The sequence below is a fragment of the Aquarana catesbeiana genome, linkage group LG09 (assembly GCF_042186555.1).
Source record: "Aquarana catesbeiana isolate 2022-GZ linkage group LG09, ASM4218655v1, whole genome shotgun sequence".
In the NCBI taxonomy this organism is placed as follows: domain Eukaryota; kingdom Metazoa; phylum Chordata; class Amphibia; order Anura; family Ranidae; genus Aquarana; species Aquarana catesbeiana.
Genome location: NC_133332.1, coordinates 30,121,345 through 30,148,903, shown reverse-complemented (window position 1 = coordinate 30,148,903; position 27,559 = coordinate 30,121,345). Strand labels below are relative to the sequence as shown.

The window sequence follows — 27,559 nt, the reverse complement described above, 5'->3', positions numbered from 1 at the left end:
ATTAATGGCTGTGTGTTGAGTTATTTTGAGGGGACAGCAAATTTACACTGTTATACAAGCTGTACACTCACTACTTTACATTGTAGCAAAGTGTCATTTCTTCAGTGTTGTCACATGACAAGATAGAATAAAATATTTACAAAAATGTGAGGGGTGTACTCACTTTTGTGAGATACTGTATGTATCTCCGGTCTACTGTATGTCTAGTCAATGGTACTTTGTTTCTGACCATGCGCAGACTTGCTCTTTCAATATTTATAGGGTGAATACTGTACTGATTAACAAAAATCAGACGTTATGATAACTAACAAGAAAAATTTTCCAACATGTCCCTTCCGAAATTTTTGTCTGAAGAGTCCGTATCGGCTCTCGAAAGCAGTGTACTAATGAACAGAAAATCGAACGATCGTTCAGAATACAGCTCTTTTCATTCAATTTTCTAATAGTGTGTGCTAGGCTTAAGTCAGCCAGTGGTGAGGACCTGATAAGTTGATTTAAAGTGACAATAAACTCTGGCTTAAAAGAAAAATGATTTTCAAGTTTGTATTCTTGACTCAAAAAGAGTCAATAAATCTACTGCGCTCAGCCTCCTCCACCTCTCCAGATTTCTTTTTTTTTGCTGCTGTGATCCGACTTCCTGTTGGAGGGTGGCTACGTTCATTCTCCATGGTCCTCACACTGTATGTAGGATTATAGCCACCCTCTCGCTCCTGAGATGAACTATGGCTGGGTTTCTCAGCCAAGGTTCCATGGAATCCTAGGGTTCCTCCAGAGGTTGTTAGGGGTTCCTTGAGCAATGAGCAAGTTCTACTTCTCAAATAACCTCCCACTGACACCATTGATTTTTTTTAGCTATCTATAAGAGGTTAATTCTTTCCAATAACCACAATTGTAAGGAGAGGTTTTGGAACTCACAGAGGACTATACAAGGAGGCAGAAAAACACAGTAAAAATAAAAAATGGTTAACAAGGCCACTAAGAAGTGGTTGTGTATGGATTATTTTTGAAGACTAATGCCCCATACACGCGATTGGACTTTCCGACAACAAAACTGTGGATTTTTGTTCGAAGGTTGTTGGCTCCAACTTGTCTTGCATACATACAGTCACACAAATGTTGGCCAACAATTACGAACGTAGTGACGTAGAAGACGTACATGATATCTCCATTACGAGCGCTAGTTTTACAAGACCGATCGCTTCCGGCTCATACTTGATTCCGAGCATGCGTGGACTTTTGTCCGACGGACTTGTGTACACGCGATCGGAAAGTCCGACAACAAACATTTGTTGGCAGAAAATTTGAGAACCTGCTAGCCAACAAATGTTCGACGGAGCATACACACAGTCGGACCTTCCGCCAACAAGCTCACATCCAACATTTGTTGTCGGAAAATCCGATCGTGTGTACGGGGCATAAGGATTTCATTAGTGTCACTTTGGGGGCCTAGTCACACTGTTAGGGCACGCGTATTGACATGTTATGCCATGGGCAAGTGTTGAAAAGTCAAAATGTATGGGCTGCCAATGCACCATGTCCATTTCTGACAGTCCACCGCAATGCACATCCATTGGCAAGGTGAGTTGGGGCGCCATATAGAGTAAGTGCCACCAGATCGCAGCAAAGCATGTAAAGTGCATTAACACATTGTGATAGTGTGAATGGGCAATAAACGTTAATCTCGGAGAATATACATTTCATAGCTGTGATTGCTGTCTTACTTTTAAAGCTGCAATCCTCGGGACCTCAGCCTTATCCTACTTTCACTACCTAGTGAGTCACTTACCTGCAACAGCAAGATCAACAGTTTTACACTTCTCTGGTTGCTTGCTTGTTCCAGCCCAGTGACTCTTTTGGTATTGAAACCAGGACAGCCCTGGAATTTCTACCTTTTAAAAAGTCATGTTTGTGTTCTCACAGGTTCTCTTTACAATCAGAAGGCTGTAGATACATTAGCCCTGCTCATGAAATCCCAATTTCTTTGTCAAACAGGAAGGAACAGGAAATCTCCCCCTGGGAGTAAAAGCGTGACCACTTTGTGGGTGACATAAATAATGCACAGTGGTATTGTCATGCTATAGGCTCACATCATTAAATTGTAATCACCGGGTCAATGTAAATAGGATAAAATTGAGCTCACGGGATGCCACAGAGGCTTTGCACAAGTGGTAGTGCACAAACAACATGCAGTATATTAGATTTAATCCCATCTCAGTGTACAACCTCTGCCTGATTTCACCACATTTTCTGGGCCTGATCTCTAAAAAGCTAAGTAATGGAATAAAAGAGATATTGTGAGTTTTTATCCTTTAAAAGGATTTTGTTTCTTCGGCCACTAAGGCTGGGTTCACACTTGTCCGATGACAGACATCACGTGTGATTCGCACCGCATTGCTGTGTAGATCACATGCAATGTCTATGCGATGCAAATTTAAGCCATACAAACCGTATGGCTGAAATCGCATCGCATTTGCACCAAAATGGTGCAGGACCCTTTTTTTGGTCCACACAGGAATGTGAACACCCATGCGATCCGATTCCTGCACCATTTGACAGTTCGAACTGCGATCTGTGAACCAATCTGGGGGTGTCATTAACTTTACATTGACACCCGCAGCAGTTTGCAGAGGGCAGTGTGAAATGCCGGTGAGTGACATGCGATGTAGGAACCCACACTGGAATCGCACGAGTTCTCGCATCACATATGTGTGAAGCAGGACACAGGGCAAAGTAACAGGTTCTGTCATAGGAAATCAACCCTCGGGGAAGAGGTTCTATGACTCGGCAAGGTGGAGATCGTGATGTCACCTCCCTGTCTCTCCCCTGAGTCCAATCAAAGATCACTTTGCATCAGTGGCAGCTGCTACTAAACTTTTTAAGGGAGACGACAAACAAAACCCCCCCCCCAGGTCTGCACTCAGCCCCTCCACGGTGACGTTCCCCTGCACTCAGCCCCTCCACGGTGGCGGTCCCCTGCACTCAGCCCCTCCACGGTGGCGGTCCCCTGCACTCAGCCCCTCCAGGGTGATGGTCCCCCGCACTCAGCCCCTCCACGGTGACGGTCCCCCGCACTCAGTCCCTCTACGGTGATGGTCCCCCGCACTCAGCCCCTCCACGGTGATGGTCCCCCGCACTCAGCCCCTCCACGGTGATGGTCCCCCGCACTCAGCCCCTCCACGGTGACGATCCCCCGCACTCAGCCCCTCCACGGTGACGGTCTCCCGCACTCAGCCCCTCCACGGTGACGTCCCCCGCACTCAGCCCCTCCACGGTGGCGGTCCCCTGCACTCAGCCCCTCCACGGTGGCGGTCCCCTGCACTCAGCCCCTCCAGAGTGATGGTCCCCCGCACTCAGCCCCTCCACGGTGACGGTCCCCCGCACTCAGTCCCTCTACGGTGATGGTCCCCCGCACTCAGCCCCTCCACGGTGATGGTCCCCCGCACTCAGCCCCTCCACGGTGATGGTCCCCCGCACTCAGCCCCTCCACGGTGACGATCCCCCGCACTCAGCCCCTCCACGGTGACGGTCTCCCGCACTCAGCCCCTCCACGGTGACGTCCCCCGCACTCAGCCCCTCCACGGTGACGTCCCCCGCACTCAGCCCCTCCATGGTGACGTCCCCCGCACTCAGCCCCTCCACGGTGACGGTCCCCCGCACTCAGCCCCTCCACGGTGACGATCCCCCGCACTCAGCCCCTCCACGGTGACGGTCTCCCGCACTCAGCCCCTCCACGGTGACGTCCCCCGCACTCAGCCCCTCCACGGTGACGTCCCCCGCACTCAGCCCCTCCACTGTGACGGTCCCCCGCACTCAGCCCCTCCACTGTGACGGTCCCCCGCACTCAGCCCCTCCACTGTGACGGTCCCCCGCACTCAGCCCCTCCACTGTGACGGTCCCCCGCACTCAGCCCCTCCACTGTGACGGTCCCCCGCACTCAGCCCCTCCACTGTGACGGTCCCCCGCACTCAGCCCCTCCACTGTGACAGTCCCTCCCGCACTCACTCCTCCACGTTGATCAGTCCCCCGCACTCACTCCTCCATGGTGGCGGTCCCTCCCGCACTTAGCCTTTCCACGGTGACGGTCCCCCGCACTCAGCCTTCCACAGTGACGGTCCCCCGCACTCAGCCCCTCCACATTGATCGGTCCCCCTGCACTCACTCCTCCATGGTAGCGGTCCCTTCCGCGCTCAGCCTTCCACAGTGACCGTGCCCCGCACTCAGCCCCTCCACGTTGATCGGTCCCCGCACTCACTCCTCCATGGTAGCGGTCCCTCCCGCACTCAGCCCCTCCACGTTGATCGGTCCCCGCACTCACTCCTCCATGGTAGCGGTCCCTCCCGCACTCAGCCCCTCCATGTTGATTGGTCCCCTGCACTCACTCCTCCATGGTGGCGGTCCCTCCCGCACTCAGCCCCTCCACGTTGATCGGTCCCCCGCACTCACTCCTCCATGGTAGCGGTCCCTTCCGCACTCAGCCTTCCACAGTTGACCGTCCCCCCGCACTCAGCCCCTCCACGTTGATTGGTCCCCCGCACTCACTCCTCCACGGTGGCGGTCCCTCCCGCACTCAGCCCCTCCACGTTGATCGGTCCCCCGCACTCACTCCTCCACGGTGGCGGTCCCTCCCGCACTCAACCTTTCCACGGTGACCGTCCCCTGCACTCACCTTTCCACGGTGACCGCCCCCCGCACTCACCTTTCCACGGTGACAGTCCATGGCTTCCTCGGCTTCTCCTCCCAGCCAACCCGATCCACCTCCTGTCATTATTGGCCAGGAGGAGAAGCCAGGAAAAAAATAGCAAATATTAATTCGCTATTGTCACAAGTGGGTGTGTACGGGGCGCTGTGCTCTGCACACCGAGCCCAACCTTTTTCAAGCCAATTAGAACCTCAGGCTCTAATCATGAGGCTTGAGTCTGGTGCCCTGCAGGGGGGGCGGTGCCCCTGCACCCCTAATGGACTGGCCGCTCCTGCTTTGCATTGATTGAGAAAATGCTAATTGTTCTCTGAATGGTGTCCGTGCCGAGTAAGCGACCTCCTGTGTTCACAACGCAGCAGGGTAGCATGGGACCTGGAAGCTAATGGCGAGTACTGTAATAACAGTGCCTACTACAGTGATTTCCGGCCTCCACAGGGATTCCACAAGTGTGTCACGTACCTCCAAATATCTAATATACTGTCTGCGCTGTGATAAAGGAGGCTGCTATTAAAATGTACAGAAAACCCTATGGAACTATAACGATGATCACCTGCAGCACCACACAATCCAACACAGTCCAACAATGAATCACAAAGTGCAACAATTACAACAACTTGACCTCAGGAAAATTTACCCCGCTTCATGGCCAGGCCATTTTTTGCGATACAGCACTGTGTTACTTTAACTGACAATTGCGCGGTCATGCAACGCTGTACGCAAATAAAATGGATGTCCGTGTTTTCCCCCACAAATAGAGCTTTCTTTTGGTGGTACTTGTTCACCATTGGGTTTCTTATTTTTTCCGCTATAAACATAAAAAGACCTAAAAAAATATAAACAAAAAAAGACCGAATAAATAAAAAAAAAAAACACTATTTTTTACTTTCTGCTATAAAACTTATCCAATAAAAATTTAAAAAAAAAAATCTAATTTCCTGATCAATTTAAACCAATATGTATTCTGCTACATCTTTTTCCTTAAAAAAAAATCTCAATAAGTATATGATTGGTTTGCGCAAAGTTATAGCGTCTACAAACTATGGGATGTATATACTGGAATTTTATTTATTTATTTATTATTTATACTAATGGCAGCGATCAGCGACTTATAGCAGGACTGCGATATTGCGGTGGACATTCTGACACTTTGACTCTTTGTAGGAACCAGTGACACTAATACAGTGATCCGTACTAAAAATATGCACTGTCACTGTACTAATGACACTGGCCGGGAAGAGGTTAAACCTCTAGGTCGATCAAAGGGTTAAATGTGTGCCTTGCCAGTGTTTGTGTACTGTGTGTGGTGCTTTTACTAAGGGAAGCAAAGGATTTAGCAGGGAATCAAAATTGTTCACTTCCCCACTGACAGAACAGAGCTCTGCCTTGTTTACATAGGCAGAGTTCTGTTCTGTGTCTCTCCTCGCCAATCAGCGGGTGCCGGTGGACATCCATTGGCCGGGACCTGGTGATCAGCTTGTGCTGTGTCTAATCACAGCTGCGGCGGTGTGTGTGCGCACCCCCTACCCAGAAGTGCTGGATCATGTACTAGGTAGTGGCTGTCCTGCCGCAGTAAAAGTACGTGGGGTGGTCCGCAAGTGGTAAGTCACATATCTATAGAAAGTGCTTTTATAGACGTGTTTTTTGCACGTGTTTCCGCCCGAAAAATGCACGTCTGCTTGCTGCGTTTGAGGTGTCATTACCAATGAATGGCACTGCAAGCGTAACACAAGGTTTTCACATGCTTTATAAATGCATGTGAAATCATGTGATTTTGTGCAAGTTCATAAGAAAACGCTCAGGCGTGAATGGAGTAGGGCTTCAAAAACATGTACATTTTAATATACATTTAATTTTAATTTACGTTTTAATTCTGATGTTTATTTTCTTTCACTGAGCATTTTGTTTGTGGTGCTTTATTATAAACGGACCCTGCATTCACTTTAGTGCAAGGTTTTCTTTTTTAAGGATATCTAAGCCAAAGAATAAAAATGTAATATAATGCAGCTCATCGGTCCTTATACGTGGTGGCTGCATTCGTTTTCTTTTTCTCAGGCTAAGAAAATATCTGCTAATACAGAAAATACCTGTTGGACCTATGTGTGTATATCTCTCTCTCTCTCTCTCTCTCTCTCTCTCTCTCTCTCTCTCTCTCTCTCTCTCTCTCTCTATATATATATATACCGTATTTATTGGCGTATAACACGCACCGGCGTATAACACGCACCCCAATTTAGGAGGGAATTTTAAGGGAAAAAAAACTTTTAGGAGGGAAGTTGAAGGGAAAAAAACTTACATTTAAATGCCCATCATTGCAGCCTTCTCAGTGCAGCCATGTCAGTGCAGCCATGTCAGTGCAGCCATGTCAGTGCAGCCATGTCAGTGCAGCCTTGTCAGTGCAGACTTCCCCAGTGCAGCCTAGTCAGTGCAGCCTTCCCCACTGCAGCCTTGCCCCAGTGATCCCTTCCATTCTGGGCTTCAAAATCGCCGACCGCGATTTGAAAATGGCGCCGCCGGCACCGAAATACACAGAGCCGGTCCTCGGCTCTTCCCGGCGGCTCTCGTTCACTTTCGGCTCCACTCGTAGTCCCGAGCGGAGCTATCCGAACCTAGCCGAGTAGGTTCAGAAAGCTCCGCTCGGGACTACGAGTGGAGCCGAAAGTGACCGAGAGCCGCCGGAAAGAGCCGAGGACCGGCTCTGTGTATTTCGGCGCCATTTCCAAATCGCGGTCGGCGATTTTGAAAATGTGACAGCTCGGGATCGCAGGGGATCGGCGTATAACACGCACCTGCGATTTTCCCCTGATTTTAAGGGGAAAAAAGTGCGTGTTATACGCCGATAAATACGGTATATATATAGATATCTATAGATATCTATATATCTATAGATATCTATATATATATATATATACAGTATCTCACAAAAGTGAGTACACCCCTCATATTTTTGTAAATATTTTATCATATCTTTTTATGTGGCAACACTGAAGAAATGACACTTTCCTACAATGTAAAGTAGTGAGTGTACAGCTTGTATAACAGTGTAAATTTGCTGTCCCCTCAAAATAACTCAACACACAGCCATTAATGTCTAAACCGCTGGCAACAAAAGTGAGTACACCCCTAAGTGAAAATGTCCAAATTGGGCCCAATTAGCCATTTTCCCTCCCCAGTGTCATGTGACTCGTTAGTGTTACAAGGTCTCAGGTGTGAATGGGGAGCAGGTGTGTTAAATTTGGTGTTATCGCTCTCACTCTCTCATACTGGTCACTGGAAGTTCAACATGGCACCTCATGGCAAAGAACTCTCTGAGGATCTGAAAAAAAGAATTGTTGCTCTACATAAAAATGGCCTAGGCTATAAGAAGATTGCCAAGACCCTGAAACTGAGCTGCAGCACGGTGGCCAAGACCATGCAGCAGTTTAACAGGACAGGTTCCACTCAGAACAGGCCTCGCCATGGTCGGCCAAAGAAGTTGAATGCACATGCTCAGCGTCATATCCAGAGGTTGTCTTTGGGAAATAGACGTATGAGTGCTGCCAGAATTGCTGCAGAGGTTGAAGGGGTGGGGGGGTCAGCCTGTCAATGCTCAGACCATACGCTGCACACTACATCAAATTGGTCTGCATGGCAGAAGGAAGCCTCTTCTAAAGATGATGCACAAGAAAGCCCGCAAACAGTTTGTTGAAGACAAGCAGACTAAGGACATGGATTACTGGAACCATGTCCTGTGGTCTGATGAGACCAAGATAAACTTATTATGTTAAGATGGTGTCAAGCGTATGTGGCGGCAACCAGGTGAGGAGTACAAAGACAAGTGTGTTTCTTGTATACAGTCAAGCATGGTGGTGGGAGTGTCATGGTCTGGGGCTGCATGAGTGCTGCCGGCACTGGGGAGCTACAGTTCATTGCGGGAACCATTAATGCCAACATGTACTGTGACATACTTCGGCGACTGGGCCTCAGGGCAGTATTCCAACATGATAACGACCCCAAACACACCTCCAAGACGACCACTGCCTTGCTAAAGAAGCTGAGGGTAAAGGTGATGGACTGGCCAAGCATGTCTCCAGACCTAAACCCTATTGAGCATCTGTGGGGCATCCTCAAACGGAAGGTTGAGGAGCGCAAGGTCACTAACATCCGCCAGCTCCGTGATGTCATCATGGAGGAGGGGAAGAGGACTCCGGTAGCAATCTGTGAAGCTCTGGTGAACTCCATGCCCACGAAGGTTAAGGCAGTGCTGGGAAATAATGGTGGCCACACAAAATATTGACACTTTGGACATTTTCACTTAGGGGTGTACTCACTTTTGTTGCCAGCAGTTTAGACATTAATGGCTGTGTGTTGAGTTATTTTGAGGGGACAGCAAATTTACACTGTTATACAAGCTGTACACTCACTACTTTACATTGTAGCAAAGTGTCATTTCTTCAGTGTTGTCACATGAAAAGATAGAATATAATAGTTTTATAAATGTGAGGGGTGTGTGTATATATATATATATATCTATATAGATAGATATATCTATCTATATAGATATATATATATATATATATATATATCTATATAGATATCTTCTATTTGAAGATGCAAGGCGGTAGCCATATTTGCTTATTATATATGCTAGCTGTTCGTTCTGCATAGTAGATCAGCATGGTGATTGTGATTTTTGTTCTTCTCCCTCAGTGCTGGTCTCTGATTGAAAACAAGCGTCTCTGATTCTCTGGGTAATGTGTAAATTGTTTTTCCTCCCTCCTGCTGGTAGGAAAGGCATTTCATATACTTTCTACCCATGTATTAAAATGTCTGTATACCCAGATAGTGTGCCCGTGGCTCAAGGATAGGGCACATCACTTGCAATTAGTTAACAGAGGAAACTCTTGTTGGGTAGGTGCAGAGTCATGTGGCAGGCAAAAAACACGCAAAGAATGTTGTATTGTAACAGCAAGTCCAACAGTAGCTCACCCGTCCAGGGCCACTTACAACTGAGCAGAAGACAATCAGCGGACAGAAGACTCCTAGATGGCAACAGCATTTGTCATGAGGAGCGAAGTGCAGCTTGGCCGGTCCAACCAAAAAGGGGAGGCTTTCTAAAGATGTAGACATAGGCCCTACTCACTGGAACCTTTCCCCATTGCTTCCACTGTCCCCGGTGTCCCTGTCCTTATTCTGTCCACTCGCCAGAAGCACGCCAAGCCCGGGAGCCAGAGTCTTAAATAGACTCTGGTTGACCTAAGATGGCCACCAAAGTCACATGGGGTATGCCACAGCTACCTCCCTGTGACCGAGACTATATTAGCCAGATTGTTGCCACTAAGAACTGAGAAAGATAAGTGACCAACACTGAAAATGGGGGCGGAGTTTAACAGGGCATGGGCAGGGCTTCACAGCAATGACAGACTATCGAGCGGTAAAGACAAGTGATGGAGTTTGTTATGACAAGCTTTCCCAATGAAACCACAGTGGGATCTGATGCTTTACCAGACGTATGTAACTCAGGCTATCATGGAAATTTAATGGCTTCCAAAAAATGGTGCATCATGCCATTGAAAGGCAATGGCAGGCAGGATAGTCGATAGTATATATATGTCGCCTAGGCTTCTCACATATACATGGTGAGGGGCTCTAAGGTTTATGGCTGATGAGGAGAAAACATACTTTTGGTTTTTTCAGAACCTTAATAAAATCTGTTCTTGATCCTGGAGCCCGTAGGCTTTGTAGAGCTTTGAGTGGGATAAAGCCTCCATTCCAAGGTCCATACCTTACGTTCTAGCCAGACCTCAATATACACTCACTGGCCACTTCATTAGGTACACCTTACTAGTACCAGGTTGGACTTTCTTTTGCCTTCAGAACTGCCTTCATTTTTTGTGGCATATATTAACCACTTGCCGACCGCCGCACGCCAATATACGTTGGCACAATGGCAGCGGTGGGCAAATGGGCATACCTGTACGTCCCCTTTAATTGGCAGGGCAAGCGGGGCGGGCGCACGCCGCGTACAGCGTGACCGTGCCCTCTGGACCCGCGGACTCGATGTCCGCCGGTCTCCCGGCGATCGTGTCACGGAGCCGCAGAACGGGGAGATGCCTATGTAAACAAGGCATTTCCCCGTTCTGCCTAGTGACAGGACAGAGATCACCGCTCCCTGTCATCGGGAGCAGTGATCGCTGTCATGTGAGTGGTAGCCCATCCCCCCCACAGTTAGAACACCTCCTTAGGACACACTAAACCCCTTGAGCGCCCCCTAGTGTTTAACCCCTTCCCTGCCAGTGTCATTTACACAGTAATCAGTGCATTTTTATAGCACTGATCGCTGTATAAATGACAATGGTCCCAAATTAGTGTCAAAAGTGTCCGATGTGTCCGCCATAATGTCGCAGCCGCAATAAAAATCACAGATCGCCACCATTAGTAATAAAAAAAAATTAATAATAAAGATGCCATAAAACTACCCCCTATTTTGTAGACGCTATAACTTTTGCGCAAACCAATCAATATACGCTTATTGCGATTTTTTTTTACCAAAAATAGAAGAATACATATCGGCCTAAACTGAGGAAAAAATTAGTTTTTTTATATATTTTTGGGGGATATTTATTATAGCAAAAAGTAAAAAAAATAGCTTTTTTTTTCAAAATTGTCGCTCTTTTTTTGTTTATATAACGTAAAAAATAAAAAACGCAGAGGTGATCAAATACCACCAAAAGAAAGCTCTATTTGTGGGGAAAAAAAGGACGTCAATTTTGGTTGGGTACAACGTTGAGCGACCGCGCAATTGTCAGTTAAAGCGACGCAGTGCCGAATCGCAAAAAGTGCTCTGGTCAGGAAGGGGGTAAAATCTTCCGGGGCTGAAGCAGTTAAAGTTGCTTTTTTCACTGAAAAGAGGTAATACAAAGTAATGAGAGGACAAAAACATTCGGAGAGCTCGCTGGCTCAGCTTAGACTGCTCACATCAGATGGGGCTACCCTGAAGCAGTTAAACAAGGTGTTGTAAAATATCCTCGGAGATTTTGGTCCATATTGACATGATAGCTTTATGCAGTTTCTGCAGGTTTGTTGGCTGCACATCCATGATGCTAATGTCCCATTCCACCACATCCCAAAGGTGCTCTATTGACTTGAGATCTGGTGAGTGTGGAAGCCATTGGAGTACAGAGACCTCATTGTCTCATTGTCATGTTCAAGAAACCAGTTTGAGATGATTGGAGCTTTGTGACATGGTGCATTATCCTGCTGGAAGGAGCCATCAGAAGATGGGGACACTGTAGTCATAAAGGGATGGACATGATCAGCAAAAATACTCAGGTAGGCCGTGGTGTTTAAATAATGCTTAATTGGTGTTAATGGGCCCAAAGTGTGCCAAGAAAATATCCCCCCCACCAATACACTACCACCGCCAGCCTGAGCGGTTGATACAAGGCAGGATGGATCCATGATTTCATGTTGTTTACGCCAAATTCTGACCCTTCCATCTGAATTTCGCCACTGAAATTGAGGCTCATCATATCAGGCAACTTTTTTCCAATCTTGTGTTGTCCAATTTTGGTGATCCTGTGCGAATTGCAGCCTCAGTTTCCTGTTCTTAGCTGACAGGAGTGGCACCTGATGTGGTCTTCTGCTGCTGTAGCCCATCACTTCAAGGTTCGGTGTTGTGCGTTCAGAGATGATATTCTGCATACCTTGGTTGTAACGAGTGGTTATTTGAGTTACTGTTGGTAGATATTCCAAAATAAATTTTCACAGACCAACAAATCTTAGTTTTGGGGTCTACTTTAGAGAATAAATCAACGGCAAAGTGGCAGAGCCCCTGTGAGATCAGAGAGAAAATCAGTCATGTCAACATGTCAACTACCAGGTACCAGCCCGAAAGGAGAAAGACCCCCCCCCCCATTGCCCAGGCTAAACCATGTTGAGCCAATAAAAGCCTGGAACAATCACGAGGCTGTGTCTTCTACTCAGATTCAGGAGATGAGAGACTTCTTGCAGGGAAATTGAGAGGTGTTTTCAGAATTACCTGGTCATACAAATGTAATTTCCTATGAAGTGGTGATGGAGCCTTACACTTGTTCTGTGCTGATGTTTCATTGGTGGCCATAAGTTTTTATGCCATTCTGGCTGGGCATATATATTGGCTAATGGATTAATTCCTAAGAATGCAACTTCACAATTCAATCAACATCACAGGGATATAGCTGTAACCTCCAGTATAATTCAGGATCTCATATGTTACTTCTGGCTTCCTTGCTGTGTTCCTTTTTCTTTTTTCTTTTCTTTTGAATCTCGCACAATTTAATTTTCTTCTTCTCCTTTCATTTTAATTACTGTTGCTTGTTAACCAGTTTTCTTTCATGTTATTTCCTTTAACACTTACCTTTCCCTTGTTTGTAATGCCAATCACCTTTCTATCTGTAATCTACTCAATCTCTTTCTTTCATATGCTCTATTTTCCAACACTTACTCTCTGTCCCCTTTTCTAATTTTCTTTCTCATTTTTTCTCTACTTCACCGGCTCCCCTTTCATCCTTTATTGCCCTCATTTCCATCCACTTTTCCTTCTTTCACTCTTCCCCATCTCTTCCCTTTCACATTATAACTTCTAGGACAGGGGTCTACAAACTTTCTATACAAAGGGCCAGTTTACTGTCCTTCAGACTTTAGGAGGGGCGGACGTTGGTGTCAGTTGGAGGAATAATGCCCAATCGTTGGTGTCAGTTGGAGGAATAATGCCCAATCGTTGGTGTCAGTGGGAGGAATAGTACCCCATCATTGGTAGTGGGAGAAATTGTATCCCATTGTGGGCGTCATTGGGAGGATTAGTGCCCCATCATTGGTGTCAGTGGGAGGAATGATGGACAATTGTTGGTGTCAGTGGGAGAAATAGTACCCCCATTGTTGGTGTCAGTGGGAAGAATAGTGCACTATTGTTGGTGTCCGTGGGAGGAATAGTGTCTTGTATCAGTGAGAGGAACACTGCCCCAAGGGCCGGAAGAAGGCAAGCAAAGGGCTGCAGTTTGGAGACCACTGGTTTAGGACATTAAGTGTGAAGGCTAATGTAAAGTGAATAGGAGGTGAGTTCAGTAATGTTATTAGGTTAATAGATAATATAAAGAGGGGTAAGGGTTGAGCAGGAGTAGAGTAGGTATAAGTCTCATGTCTGTGACGTGCTGTAATATATTGTGCAGCTATTTTCACTGTTGTCTCCTCTTCTCCAAGTAGAATGTGGAGTTCTTTTTTCTCTTCTATAGAAGTGAAGTCCTGGAGAGGACCAGAGAGTCTCTAGAAGTGAGTGTATCTCACTGTTGAGAACTTAGGACACCATAGCAAGAAGTAGTAGACCTTATTTTCCAGGCCCACCTGGTCACACCACCAGCAGAGTCTGCTTTCTTTGGGCTCGTAGGCCTGTCTGTGTCACTCTAATTGAATTTCCACATTCCTTCTCCCTTTCTGCTTGCCTTTCAACCACTCCTTCCTTCTCCCTCTTTCCCCTTTCACCCCTTCTCCCACCCTCTTCTTCCTTCTCCACTCCTTCCTTTTCTCTTTCTCTTTACCTACTGTAGGTTGAACCTCCTTCATCATCACTCCTCCCTTCATCATCCTTTATCCCTTTCTCTTTGCCTTTGTATTACCCATTCTTTCTCGCCCTCTCCCTTCCTCAACTACTTTCCTCTTTTATCAGTCAGTGCAGGTACACACCCATGTGCATGCAGTAATGCAAGTTAATAGCTTGTGTTTTTGAATGAATGTTTTTAATATCGATTGGCATTGACATTGCACAATTCTTTGCATGAAAGTTTGCATCAACTACATAAAGTTTAGGAAAAAAAAGGTCTCTTCACTATGCAGAGAAAGTGGACAATAATATAATACCACACCTCACCACACTCAACAAGAAAAGGGAGTCGCTGGGACATACAATGTTTGTTAGAATTAACAATATTTATTTTTTCCAATAAAAACAATTTTCCATTATGAAAAACATCACAACATCAAGTGTAAATTTTTGTGGTAAAAAATTTGCTTCACCTAAATGCTTCTACTCCGGCATGTTTCACCTCTGCAGCTTCCTCGGGAAGAGTTAATTACATGAAGCTTACACCATTCAAGGAATCTCCACAAAAATATGTATTAGCATAGGAAGTTGACGGAAGCTTTGTGAAAACTTCAAAAATAAAAACAACTCGGGATAGCACCAGAATTCAATGCTGCAGGTCTCAGGATGGTATACCGGTGAACCACAGGAGAACCAAGGGGAGACTGCCCGCCCAGTATTGAGTAATCAGTAATTAACGTCACCACAGAGTGCCCAAAAGATGGTAAGCTCCATAAAGCTTTGCGGCTTAATTCTGGAAATGTTTGACAGATATGAACAACAATGACCTGGACCACACTCCTGGACTCTGGACTTTTTTTTCTGGGATTCTGGCAAGATGGCTTCCAGAGCCCACAGCTATTTATAGCTCTCCCATCCAGCCGACATCTGATGTCACAGGCGGGATGCGTATGCTGATAGGTTGGCAGCACGCATGCCTAGAAGCCAAACATTTCACTCAAACATTTCTCAATTAAGCTGCAAAGCTTTATAGAGCTTACCATATTATGGGCACCCCTATGTGGTGACATTAATTAGTGATTAGTCAATACTGGGTGGGCAGTCTCCCCTTGGTTCTCCTGCAGTGCACCAATATACCATCCTGGGACCTGCAGCTTTGAGTGCTGGTGTTATCCTGAGTTGTTTTTATTTTTTAAGTTTTCACGAGACCTCTGTCAACTCCCTATGCTAATACATGTTTTTGTGGAGATTCTATATGGATGGTGTAAGCGTCATGTAATTAACTCTTCCCAAGAAAGCTGCAGAGGCGAAACATGTCCCAGTAGAAGTATTTATGTGAAGCCATTTTCTGACCACAAAAATTTCACTTCATGTTGTGATGTTTTTTTTATTAATGTAAAATAGTTTTTATTGGAAAAAAGAAATATTGTGAATTTTAACAAATATTGTGTTATTGTATGGTACCTGAAAAGTCCCAGCTACTCCCTTTTCTTCTTGATTTATATTAATGAAAGGGATGATGGTACCCTGCTGATGCTTACTGAGGATACCTTTGTACCTCACCACACTCATTAACTCCTAAGGGCCTCCTTAACACACATTACTGTAAAAATAGTGCAGTGCGCTGAATTTCCTACACAAGCATCAATTTATTTGTGACTGTCCTTATGTTTACCTGCAGTAAAAAAAAACCTCACATATTATACAGTAGCAGAAGCAAAGATGTGAATGGGCTTGTTTTCTTCTTCTCTTCTCTTTACCCAAACCTCTCCTCTCTATTTTCCTACCCTTAACCCTTCCCGTCTTTTATTACTCTCTCACACCTTCTCTCTCTTGTTCACATCCTCTTTATTTCCTTTTCTCATACCATCTCTCTCTTTAGTTTCCTCACATCTTCTCTGTCTTCCTCGTCCTTTCTCCCTCCCTGCTACCCACCTCAATTTCTCCTTTTCATACCCTCTCTCTCTTTTCCACACATCTCCTCTCTTCCTTACACCCTCTCTCTTCCACATACTGTACTCCTCTCTCTTTTTATCGTATTCAAAAACCTCAGCCTTTTTTAACTTTGTAATACTCCCTCCTTTCCTTACATCTTCTCTTTCCCTTTTCCACATACTCCCTCTTTTTTATTCTCTTCATCTGCCCCCCCCCCATTCTTCCAAATCGTTTCTCTCTCTTTTACTTATCTGCTAACACTTCCAATCCCCCCCTCCCTCTCTCCCTCCCTCTTCTCTCTCCCTCCCCTTCTTCTCTCTCTCTCTCTCTCTCTCTCTCTCTCTCTCTCTCTCTCCCTCCCTCTTCTCTCTCTCTCTCTCCCTCCCTCTTCTCTCTCTCTCTCTCTCTCTCTCTCTCTCTCTCTCTCTCTCTCTCTCTCTCCCCTCTTCTCTCTCTCCCTCTTCTCTCTCTCTCTCTCTCTCTCTCTCTCTCTCTCTCTCTCTCTCTCTCTCTCTCTCCCCCCCTCTTCTCTCTCTCTCTCCCTCCCTCTTCTCTCTCTCCCTCCCTCTTCTCTCTCTCCCTCCCTCTTCTCTCTCTCTCTCTCTTTCTCTCTCTTTCTCTTTCTCTCTCTCTCTCTCTCTCTCTCTCTCTCTCTCTCTCTCTCTCTCTCTCCCCCTTATCCTCTATTCCTTTCATCCTTATCCCTTATCCTCTATCTCTATCTTCCACATCCTTTCCCTCTCCCCCCCCCTTCCTTCTCTCTCTTCCACATCCTCTCTCCCTCCCCTCTTTTTTTTTATATCATATTTGTCTGATCCACACCCCTTTTCTCTATATATCCTCCTTATCTTCTCTCTTCCACATCTTCCCTCTCTCTATTTCTTTCTCTCCCTCAACCTCTATATCTCTTTTCCACATCCTCACTCTCTCTCTCCCCCTTTTCCTTATACCCCCAACCTGTCTTTATATCATTTCCCACTCTCTTCCTTATCCCCCCCTTCTCATTCTCTTGTATTTCCTCTCTCTTTTCCCTATCCTCTCTTTCTCTTCCTTATGCCCTCTCTCACTTTTCCTTATCTTCTCTCTCTTTCTTATCCTCTCTCTCTATGACATACCTTCTCTCAATTTTTCTTCTCATACCTTCTCTCTTTCCTTTACTTTTCCCCTCCTCCTTCATATCCTTTCTCTCCCTTATCCCATCTCTCTGTCTTCTATTTCCTCTCTCTTCTCTTCCCTATTCTCTCTCTTTCTCTTCCTTATGTCCCTCTCTCCATCTTCCTTATCCCCTCTCTCTTTCATTTCTTACTCACTCTCTTTCTTTCTCTCTCCTTCTTATACTACTCTCTCTCTCTCTTCCTCATATCCTCTCTCTCTTTTTCTTAGATTCCCTCTCTCCCATAGCCTCCCTCTCCCTTACACTACTGCGCTCTCTCTCTCTTCCTTACACCTTCTCTCTCCCACTCCCCTCTCTCCCTTACTCTCTTCTTTTCCTCTTCCTTCTTGCCCCCCTCTCTCTTCCTTATTTGTTCTCTCTTTCCCACATTCCTTCTCTCTCTCTCTCTCTCTCTTCCCTTTAGCTCTCTCTTTTCCCCATACTGCCCTGGCACATTCTCTGTCTTTCTCTTCTTCATACCCTTTTTCTTCCTCACATCTGCTATCTCTCTCCTTAAATTCACTCTCTCACTCTCTCTCATACCCCCCATCTCTCTCATTTATACTACCACTCTCTCTCTCTTACTCTGTCTCTCTCTCCCACACCTTCTCTCTCCATTTCTTGCCCCTTCTCTCTCTTGCTCTCTCTTCTTCATATCCATTCTTTCTCTTACTCCCTCTCTCTCTCTTATACTACCACTCTCCCCCCTTGCTCCCTTCTTTGCCTTTTCCTTCCTGTCCCCTCTCTTTCTTATTTTTTCTCGATTTTCCATATCCCCTCTCTCTCTTTCTCTCTCTCTCTCCTATATCCCTTTTCCTCATACCTCCCAGGCACATTCTCTGTCTTTCTCTTTTTCATACCCTTTTTCTTCCTCACATCTGCTCTCTCTCTTCCTTATATCGACTCTATCTCATACCCCCTCTCTCTCTTGTTTATACTACCACTCCCTCTCTCTCTCACAATTTCTCTCTCCCATTTATTTCCTTCCTCTCTCTCTCTTTCTCATATCCAGTCTTTCTCATACCTTCTCTCTCTCACATTCTACCACTTTATCTTCCTCATATTCCCTCTTTCCCATACCCTTTCCCTTTCTCTCTTATACTACCACTCTCTCTCTCTCTCTCTCTCTCTCTCTCTCTCTCTCTCTCCTGCTCTCTCTCTCTCTCCTCTCTCTCTTTCTCTCTCACACCTTCTCTTTCTTTTCTTAATATCCTCTCTTTCTCATACCCTCTCCCATTCTCTCTTTTACTACCACTCTCTCTCTTCCTCCTGTTCTCTCTCTCATACTACCACTGTCTCTACCTCTCTCTCTCTCTCTCTCTCTCTCTCTCTCTCACACTTTCTCTCTCCCATTTATTTCCTTCCTCTCTCTCTCTTTTCCTCATATCCACTCTCTCATACCTTCTCTCTCTCACATTCTACCACTCTCTCTTCCTCATATTCCCTCTCTCCCATACCCTTTCCCTTTCTCTCTTATACTACCACTCTCTCTCTCTCTCTCTCTCTCTCTCTCTCCTTCTCTCTCTCTCTCACCTTCTCTCTCCCATTTCTTCCCTTCCTCTTTCTTTTCCTCATACCCTCTCCCGTTCTCTCTTTTACGACCACTCTCTCTCTCTTCCTCATATTCCCTCTCTCCCATACCCTTTCCCTTTCTCTCTTATACTACCACTCTCTCTCTCTCTCTCTCTCTCTCTCTCACACACCTTCTCTCTCCCATTTCTTTCCTCCCTCTCTCTCTTTCTCATACCCTTTCCCTTTCTCTCTTATACTACCACTCTCTCTCTCTTCCTCATGTTCCCTCTCTCTCATACTACCACTGTCTCTCCTTCTCTCTCTCCTCTCTCTCTCTCTGTCTTTCTCTCTCTCCTTCTCGCTCCCATTTCTTTACTCCCTTTCTCTCTCTTCCTCACCCCCATACCCCCCCACCCCCTTGCTCTCTCTTCTTTGCCACTTCCTGTCTGTCCTCTTCACTCTCTCTGCCTCCAGGTCCCCTGTGTGCCTGTCACCCTGTTTCCTCGTCATCCCTGCACAGTGTATGTCACTCGCTCTCTCTCGCAGTGTGTATGGAAGGAGTTAAGAGGTCTGCCTGTGATAGGACAGGGTACGCGCACAGTTGCTTAGTAACAGTGAGATTGCTTGCACAGCTCAACTCTCTTCTCTCCAAATCTCCCATTTCCCCTTTTTATTTCTCTGCTTCTTTCCCTCTCTACCTGTCCATCTCTCCACCCCATTCTGTGCCTTTTCCACCCTCTTCCCATCACCCTCTCTGCCTAAATCTCTCGCACCTGTCCTCTACCTCCATTTACTCTCATTACCATCCACATTTTCCACCCCATACATCTTTCTTGCTATTCTAGATTTTTCTTTTTTTTGCATTTCTTGTGTCATCCTCCTCTTATTCCCTCTTCTTCTTAACCCTCCATCTCTCGCTGTCGGCGAAGTAGTTAAGCAGTCCCCCCGTGCGTGTCCCTGTGATAGGAGGAGGCGTGCACACAGTTGCCTGGTTACCACGCTCACAGTGACATCCCTGTGAATACGGAAGGATGCAGCTCGAGCTGGTCCTGGGAGCTGGGTAACGTGGAGGCCTCTTACCCTGCACGCCCTGCAGATCCCGCACATCTTTGCCTGCACCGCACATGCTTCTTACGCTGCCCTGCTCGACCCAGGCTGGCTGCCCTGCACTGCACCCGCTGCTCTGCTGCATGCCTGTGTCATCCTGCATTGCATGCCCTGCAGTGCACACCTTGCACTGCATAACCTCAGATCCCCTCATCCCTCTCATGCTGGACCCTCCGTCTTGTGGGGGACGCTGCAAATCCTGCACGCAACACTGCACGGCTTGCATGTCCTGCGCTGCACCCTGCCGGCCTTCTACCTGTGCCCTGCTTTGCACCTCAGACCTCCCAACATCCCTCCCATCCTTCACCCCATTTCTCCACACCCTACCTCACTTTGTGTTTGGGGTTCGCCATCCACAGCTTGGGCCTAGTCAAGGTCTTGAACATGAAATTTGATGGAAACTGAAAGATACGCTGAGTTTTGAGGTGAGAGAGTATCTGCTGTGTACCTGGATGTGCGTAACTGAGTCTCTGTGTACCTCTGTGTGCGTCACTTGTGTGTGCAATTAAGCCAGATTTCTAGGGAACCAAGTACCTGCTAGTGTGCCAGTAAGTCTGTCTCTCACCATAAGGGTCTTTCTGCATAGTTTCCACATTCCATAGTTTTGTGTAGCTTTGGTGTGGACAAATCCAGGGACCTGGGTCGCCTAAGAAACTGCCACTTGGCACCTAGTTTTTTTTAAGGTTGCTGTTCTTGGAGCTCCTTGACTCCAATACCAGACTGGAGGAGCTCTTGAAGTGGAGATAAATGTGTCCAGTGTAGACCGCATCCCAAAGCTCTCTATCTTGAGATAGTTCCAGAACTGCCTACCTGTAAAGGTCAGTGCGATAAAATCTCAAGTTCCTTGCTAGGAGTTTCATTCACTTTTCGGAATGCAGCCCAAGGAGTGGGACTCAATAGTGCAGGTGGGCAGAGTTGGGAGCTCCAACAGGAATTCTTTTCCTCCGAACAGCTTGAGATGTACAGATGTCCGTCAGTTGACCTATCATCGATCAGTTATTTTATATCTGTGTACGAAGCTTGTTGGGCCCCAGAAGAAGGAGACCATGCACAAACTTTGGGCTGTCAGTTAAAGGTCCTCCTAGACCATCTACCTCCATCTCCTGTATGGCGTTGCTCCAGCTGATGAAGAACTATAAGCCTAGGGCTGAGAGTTGTAGTTCCTCATCAACTGCAGGGCAGTTTGACTAAAAGGATATTAGAGGACAGATATGCACAGGTTCCTTTAAGTTGACCATGGACCTCTAAGAAAGGACTATCAATGGTCTCTACAATTTTTTTTTTTCACCTATTATACAACGCTTCTAATTATGCGATTCTAGAGAATTTAACATCCACAGCGAACCATATGGCATCGAACAGATTGATACATAAATTAATGAGGGCTTTGCTTGTTGCAGAATACAAACTCTGTTACGTGGTGCGTGAAGTCCATGCCTTGTGCACATTTAATAGATGCATATGCGTGCACTGGTACACGCTCAGGCTACAAGTCTTAGATACCTATCGACATATGCAAATAAAAAAGCACATTAGGTGGAGGTATGGGTTTATGGAATTGGGAGCCATACAGATTGTCTTTGCCTTTGCCCAAAGAAACCGGTGGGCTTTAGGTCTTCCTAGTGCAGGCTAGAGGAGGGGATTGGTTGCCACAGGCAACAGCCCTAAATTTTCCCAGCTCCAGCTGTCAGTGGAGTGAGTGCGTACCTGTATGTGTTCTGTGCGCTGTGTGCCTATACGGTGCTGTTTCCTTATGTGTCTATACAGTACAGTGCCTCTATGTTCTGCAGGCTGCACTGCTGTGTGTGGGTGGATTATATACTTGTATAGAAGCATTTTACTGCTGTGAGCCGGTGCATTTCAATGTCTGTGTGGGCGTTTGCACAGAGCTCTGTGTGTTTTTTTTATATATACAGCTTTTTTTTTTTTTTTTTTGTATGTGTGTGTTGCTGTGTGTTCTGCTATGAATGTGTGCCATTTCATGCTGGAATTTGTTATCTGTTTTTTTTTGTTTTCTTTTTTGGATGAACCTATTGCGTGTCGTTCAAATTGTGCATGCACCTCCGTGTGTGTCACCATGCATGTTTGTCTCATCGACTTGGGTCTCCGTGTTTAGGGATGTTGCAAGTCACTTTTCATTGTATCAGTATGCACCTCAGATCTGGAGGGTGCTTGTTGGCCCCCCTTTTTAACAAGGCAGCACTGAGAATTAGTTGGAGAAAGACATACGTTCAGCAATATTTGACCTTCATGAAAATGGAAGGCTTTGGTTATGCATAAATACAGCACATTTACATTGGATTACATCCCAGTAATGTCATGTCCTCGGTATGGGGGAGTCATGTACATCAACAGTGCTCTCGGAAGTTTTACCGACCTGGCTAAATTTTTGCAGTTTCTACCTGTCTTACAATATTCATCATTGTGTCAAAGAGCAAATAATGGATAATTCTCCAGGCTGTGGTCCTGGGCTGATTGTGGTCCCCATTGCAGCCCTTAGTGTGGCCCTCATTGCACAGAAGCAAGACCTTGAGAGAAAAAAAAGTTTTTGACAATTTTTGTCAAATTCTGTAAGCAGGGCCTAGCCTCTCTTGTTAACCATCCTCAGAGGAACTCCAAGCGTGGATAGAAGGGTTGCCACCTCATCCCTTAAAAACTGAACATGTATTACTTGGTGCCTTATCTGCATTAAATTAGCCTCAAAACCTGTTTAATTCATGTGTTCGGGTTTAAAGGGATGAGGTGGCAACCCTAGTCGATAATAAAAGGGTTAATTTGGACAGTTGCCTTGATGACCACAGCTGTAATAAGGACTAGACCAGGGGTCTTCAAACTTTCCTAAACAAATGTCCAGTTTATTATACTTCAGACTTTAGAAGGGCCAAACTGTGGCCAATAGCAGTAGAAAATATCCCAGCATCAGTAACAATGCCCCATCATTGGTGTCAGTGAGAAGAATAGTTCCCCATCGCTGGTGTCATTGGGAGGAATAGTGCCCCATTGCTGGTGTCAGTGGGGGGAATAGTGCCCCGTCATCGATGTCAGTGAGAAGAATAGTGCCCCATCATTGGTGTCAGTGAGAAGAATAGTTCCCCATCGCTGGTATCATTGGGAGGAATAGTGCCCCATTGCTGGTGTCAGTGGGGGGAATAGTGCCCCGTCATTGATGTCAGTGAGAAGAATAGTGCCCCATCATTGGTGTCAGTGAGAAGAATAGTGCCCCATCATTGGTGTCAGTGAGAAGAATAGTTCCCCATCGCTGGTGTCATTGGGAGGAATAGTGCCCCATTGCTGGTGTCAGTGGGGGGAATAGTGCCCCGTCATTGATGTCAGTGAGAAGAATAGTGCCCCATTACTGGTGTCATTGGGAGGAATAGTGCCCCATTGCTGGTGTCAGTGGGGGGAATAGTGCCCCATCATTGATGTCAGTGAGAAGAATAGTGCCCCATCGCTGGTGTTATTGGGAGGAATAGTGCCCCATTGCTGGTGTCAGTGGGAGGAATAGTGACCCATCATTGGTATCAGTGGGAGAAATAGTGCCCCATTGTTGGTGTCAGTGGGAGGAATAGTGCCCCATTGCTGGTGTCAGTGGGAGGAATAGTGCCCCACTGTTAATGTTAATGGAAGGCAATAGTGCCCCAAGGGCCGAATAAATACAAACAAAGGGTCGGATCCAACCCTACGGACTGCAGTTTGGAGACCATTGGGCTAGACCTTTGTCCTTAAAGTGAAACTTTGCAAAATGCGAAAGGAGCACCAAACCAATGATCGATAAATAGAAATCCAGTGCGTTTCAGGGGTTAAGACACTCCCCTTCATCAGGGCTTGTGTGTTGGATTCAGATGAATTGCAAAAAAAAGTTATATAATATGTCTTGAATTAGTGTCACTGATAGTTCATGCTGCACAAAACTGTCAGCGACAGTAATTCAGATCATATTATATAACTTTTGTTGCAATTCATCTGCGTTCATCTATATTTGTGGTTATACACAAGCCCTGATGAAGGGGGGGGGGGGGGGTCTTAGCCCCTGAAACGCGCTGGATTTATTTTTGTTGCTTAGATAACAAAAAAAAACACTTTGGACTTTGGTCATTGGTGTGGCTGACTTTCTGCTTAGTTGGACTTCTGTCTAGACTTCCCTCCATTTGTGGGTGCTCTTCTGTATGCAAGCAGCCTAATGCATAATACCGGATACTGATAATAGAAGAACTAGCACCACAGTTTACGTCTGCTTAAAATTACATTGTCAGCCATTTTAAACTTTTTTAAAGTCCTGCCTAGCAGATTGTACTTCAAGGTGTCTACCATTTCCTTGATAAGAGAGCAAGGCCCTCATTGCAGCTCTCATTGTGGTCTTCATTGCAGCCCCCATTGTGGTCTTCATTGCACCCCCCATTGTGGTCTTCATTGTAGCCCCCATTGTGGTCTTCATTGAAGCCCCCATTGTGGTCTTCATTGTAGCCCCCATTGTGGTCTTCATTGTAGCCCCCATTGTGGTCTTCATTGAAGCCCCCATTGTGGTCTTCATTGTAGCCCCCATTGGGGTCTTCATTGCAGCCCCCATTGGGGTCTTCATTATAGCCCCCATTGTGGTCTTCATTGTAGCCCCCATTGTGGTCTTCATTGTAGCCCCCATTGTGGTCTTCATTGCAGCCCCCATTGGGTTCTTCATTGTAGCCCCCATTGTGGTCTTCATTGTAGCCCCCATTGTGGTCTTCATTGTAGCCCCCATCGTGGTCTTCATTGCAGCCCCCATTGGGGTCTTCATTGTAGCCCCCATTGGGTTCTTCATTGTAGCCCCCATTGTGGTCTTCTTTGTAACCCCTATTGTGGTCTTCATTGCAGCCCCCATTGGGTTCTTCATTGTAGCCCCCATTGTGGTCTTCATTGCAGCTCTCATTGTGCACTACATTGCAGAGCCTAGCCTCTCGTGATCAAGGGGCAATAAGGACAGTTGTCCATTGCCTATTGTTGTAAGGTCCTCAAACAAAGATTTGAGGACCAGACCTTGCTCCCTGAAGTGAAACTGTCAGCCGTTTTAAATATAAAGCAGAACTAAACCCTCCTACCTTTTTACAGCCAAGGAAGCTGCCATCTTAACCTCTGTTTGATCTGCAATTGCCATTAAGCTGCACATGTGATGAATTATGACACCATATTTGCGTTCAGTGGAGAGCTAACAAAAGCACACAAATAACTGTAATGGGGCGTACACACGGTCGGACTTTTCGTCTACAAAAGTCCGACAGCCTGTCCGACAGACTTTCGGCGGACTTGCAGCAGACTTTCTAACGAACGGACTTGCCTACACACGACCACACAAAAGTCCGACGGATTCGTACGTGATGACGTACACCGGACTAAAATAAGGAAGTTGATAGCCAGTAGCCAATAGCTGCCCTAGCGTGGGTTTTTGTCCGTCGGACTAGCACACAGACGAACGGATTTCGGGGTCCGTCGTAGTTACGACGTAAAGATTTGAAGCATGTTTCAAATCTAAAGTCCGTCGTATTTGAGGCTGAAAAAGTCTGCTGAAAGTCCGGAGAAGCCCACACACGATCGGATTACCAGCCAGCTTTAGTCCGTCGGCGTCCGTTGGACTTTTGTAGACGAAAAGTCCGACCGTGTGTACGCCCCATAAAAGTTATCATAACTGTTTTAGTAAATGCATAAATTGATGGGTTTAGTTCTGCTTTAACAGTCCTGCTTAAAGCGGAACTAAGCCCATCGATTCAACGGTTTCAAAAAACAATTCCATTTCCGGCATGTGCCTCACCTGTAACTGTCACTTTGGTTGTGCTCTCAAACAAACTGTCAATCCATCAAATGGTTAGTGTCATAACTGATCACATAGACAGCATCATGGCAGTTGAAGATCAAACAGAGGCCAAGATGGCACCTTCCTTGGCTGAAAACGCTAGGGGGGTTTAGGTCCGCTGTAAGAACATCTACTAATGGGGTTTTCCATTATAATAGAGAAATCCCTCTATTGTGCACTTCTCTGACTTACACTATATTGCCAAAAGTATTGAGACGCCTGCCTTTACACAAACATGAACTGTAGCCTCCCTGGCGGTATGATTATGTCAGATTTTTGCGTCTCAAAGTGGTACAATTGTTTTGCATAAATTTGACGTTTTATATTGTAGGCCTGTAATTCTTAGCAATGACACACTTAAATCTGTCCAAACAAGAGTCTAGTAGATATCCCGGGTATGATAAAGTTTGAAACACAAAATCATAAATTATAATATAATAAATAAATATAAATAATTATAAAAAATAATAATATAATAATGATAAAATGAATTTCCCCACGATTCACTATCGCTCCATTCTGCAAGTGTTCTAATTTACTATCGCTGTTTTCTAGCTGGTCTAAAACCACTTTTGACGTAAAGAGGCACTTTTTGGTTGCTATGGACAATCTCCAGTTTCCAGGCAGAAAGAACAGTTTATATAATATAAAACTGTATGCAGGGCATAGGACAAAGCACTGGGGACAAAAGGGATGTGAAATAATTTCATACAGTACTGTAATCTGTAAGATTACACTGTACTGTTTGTATTATGATTTTTCACTTTTTTGAATTTGCCGCCAGGCTCCGCCCCCGTGCGTCGAGACGCTCGCAGGGAACGGAGCCCGGCACACAGGACATCGGGGCGGAAGACAGAGCCCGCAGACACAGCGAGAAGGACATCGCAGGATCCTGGGGGCAAGGTAAGTAAAACCGCACCAGGATCCTGCAATGTAATCCCGAGTGTGGCTCGGGGTTACCGCTAATGGTGCTGAAATCTCACCCCAAGCCACACTCGGGAAAACCACCAGGTAGGTTAATGACATCCCAGTCGTAGTCTGTAGGGTTCAATATTGAGTTGGCCCACCCTTTGCAGCTATAACAGCTTCAACTCTTCTGGGAAGGCCGTCCACAAGGTTTAGGAGTGTTGAACAACAGAAAAGAAAAAGCAATGGGACTTTGTGTGAGGCATTGAATGGATATCTTGTTCATATTATTCATTGAATTGTTTATTGATTACAAATCATGTTATAAAAAGTGTGATAAAGGAGACAATATACTATGATACACTTGTATGAATATACAGTTATTATACAAAATAAAATGCAACACGATTGGCAGTACAGTTACATAAAAACACTCATCCATTCATAATGGTTCAATATACATAAGCAATTGCTCATGGTGAGCCAAACTTGTCTGGGCATCAGTTCGATGTATACTCGACGCTCGTTTCAATGCTCATGCCAATCATCAGGAGTAAAATGCTCTGAAATTAAATCAGTAATATCTATAAATATAGGATACCCTTTAAATGGAGAACCATTACTCAAAAAAAAAGATCTATAACTTACAATGGATGAATGGATGAGAGTTTTTATGTAACTGTACTGGCAATCATGTTGCATTTTATTTTGTATAATAACTGTATATTCATACAAGTGTATCATAATATATTGTGTCTGGTTTGCAATCTCTGCTCTAATTCTTCCGAAAGGTTTTCTGTTGGGTTAAGGTGCAGGCCAGTCAAGTTCCTCCACCCCAAGCTTGCTCATCCATGTCTTTATGGACCTTGCTTT

General features: G+C 45.8%; 1 protein-coding gene across 13 annotated transcripts in view; it reads left to right on the top strand.

The window, feature by feature from the left end:
• Positions 1-27,559, top strand: part of SYNGAP1 (synaptic Ras GTPase activating protein 1) — a 487,176-nt gene that overhangs the window by 207,106 nt on the left and 252,511 nt on the right. The window contains exons 1-2 of one of the 13 annotated variants that reach the window (XM_073598184.1): positions 19,459-19,912; positions 20,319-20,384. The exons of 8 other annotated variants lie outside the window; for them this stretch is intronic. The gene's annotated coding sequence lies outside the window, so the exon portion shown is untranslated. 4 more of the 13 variants (XM_073598181.1, XM_073598186.1, XM_073598183.1 and 1 more) reach the window with 4 other exon arrangements.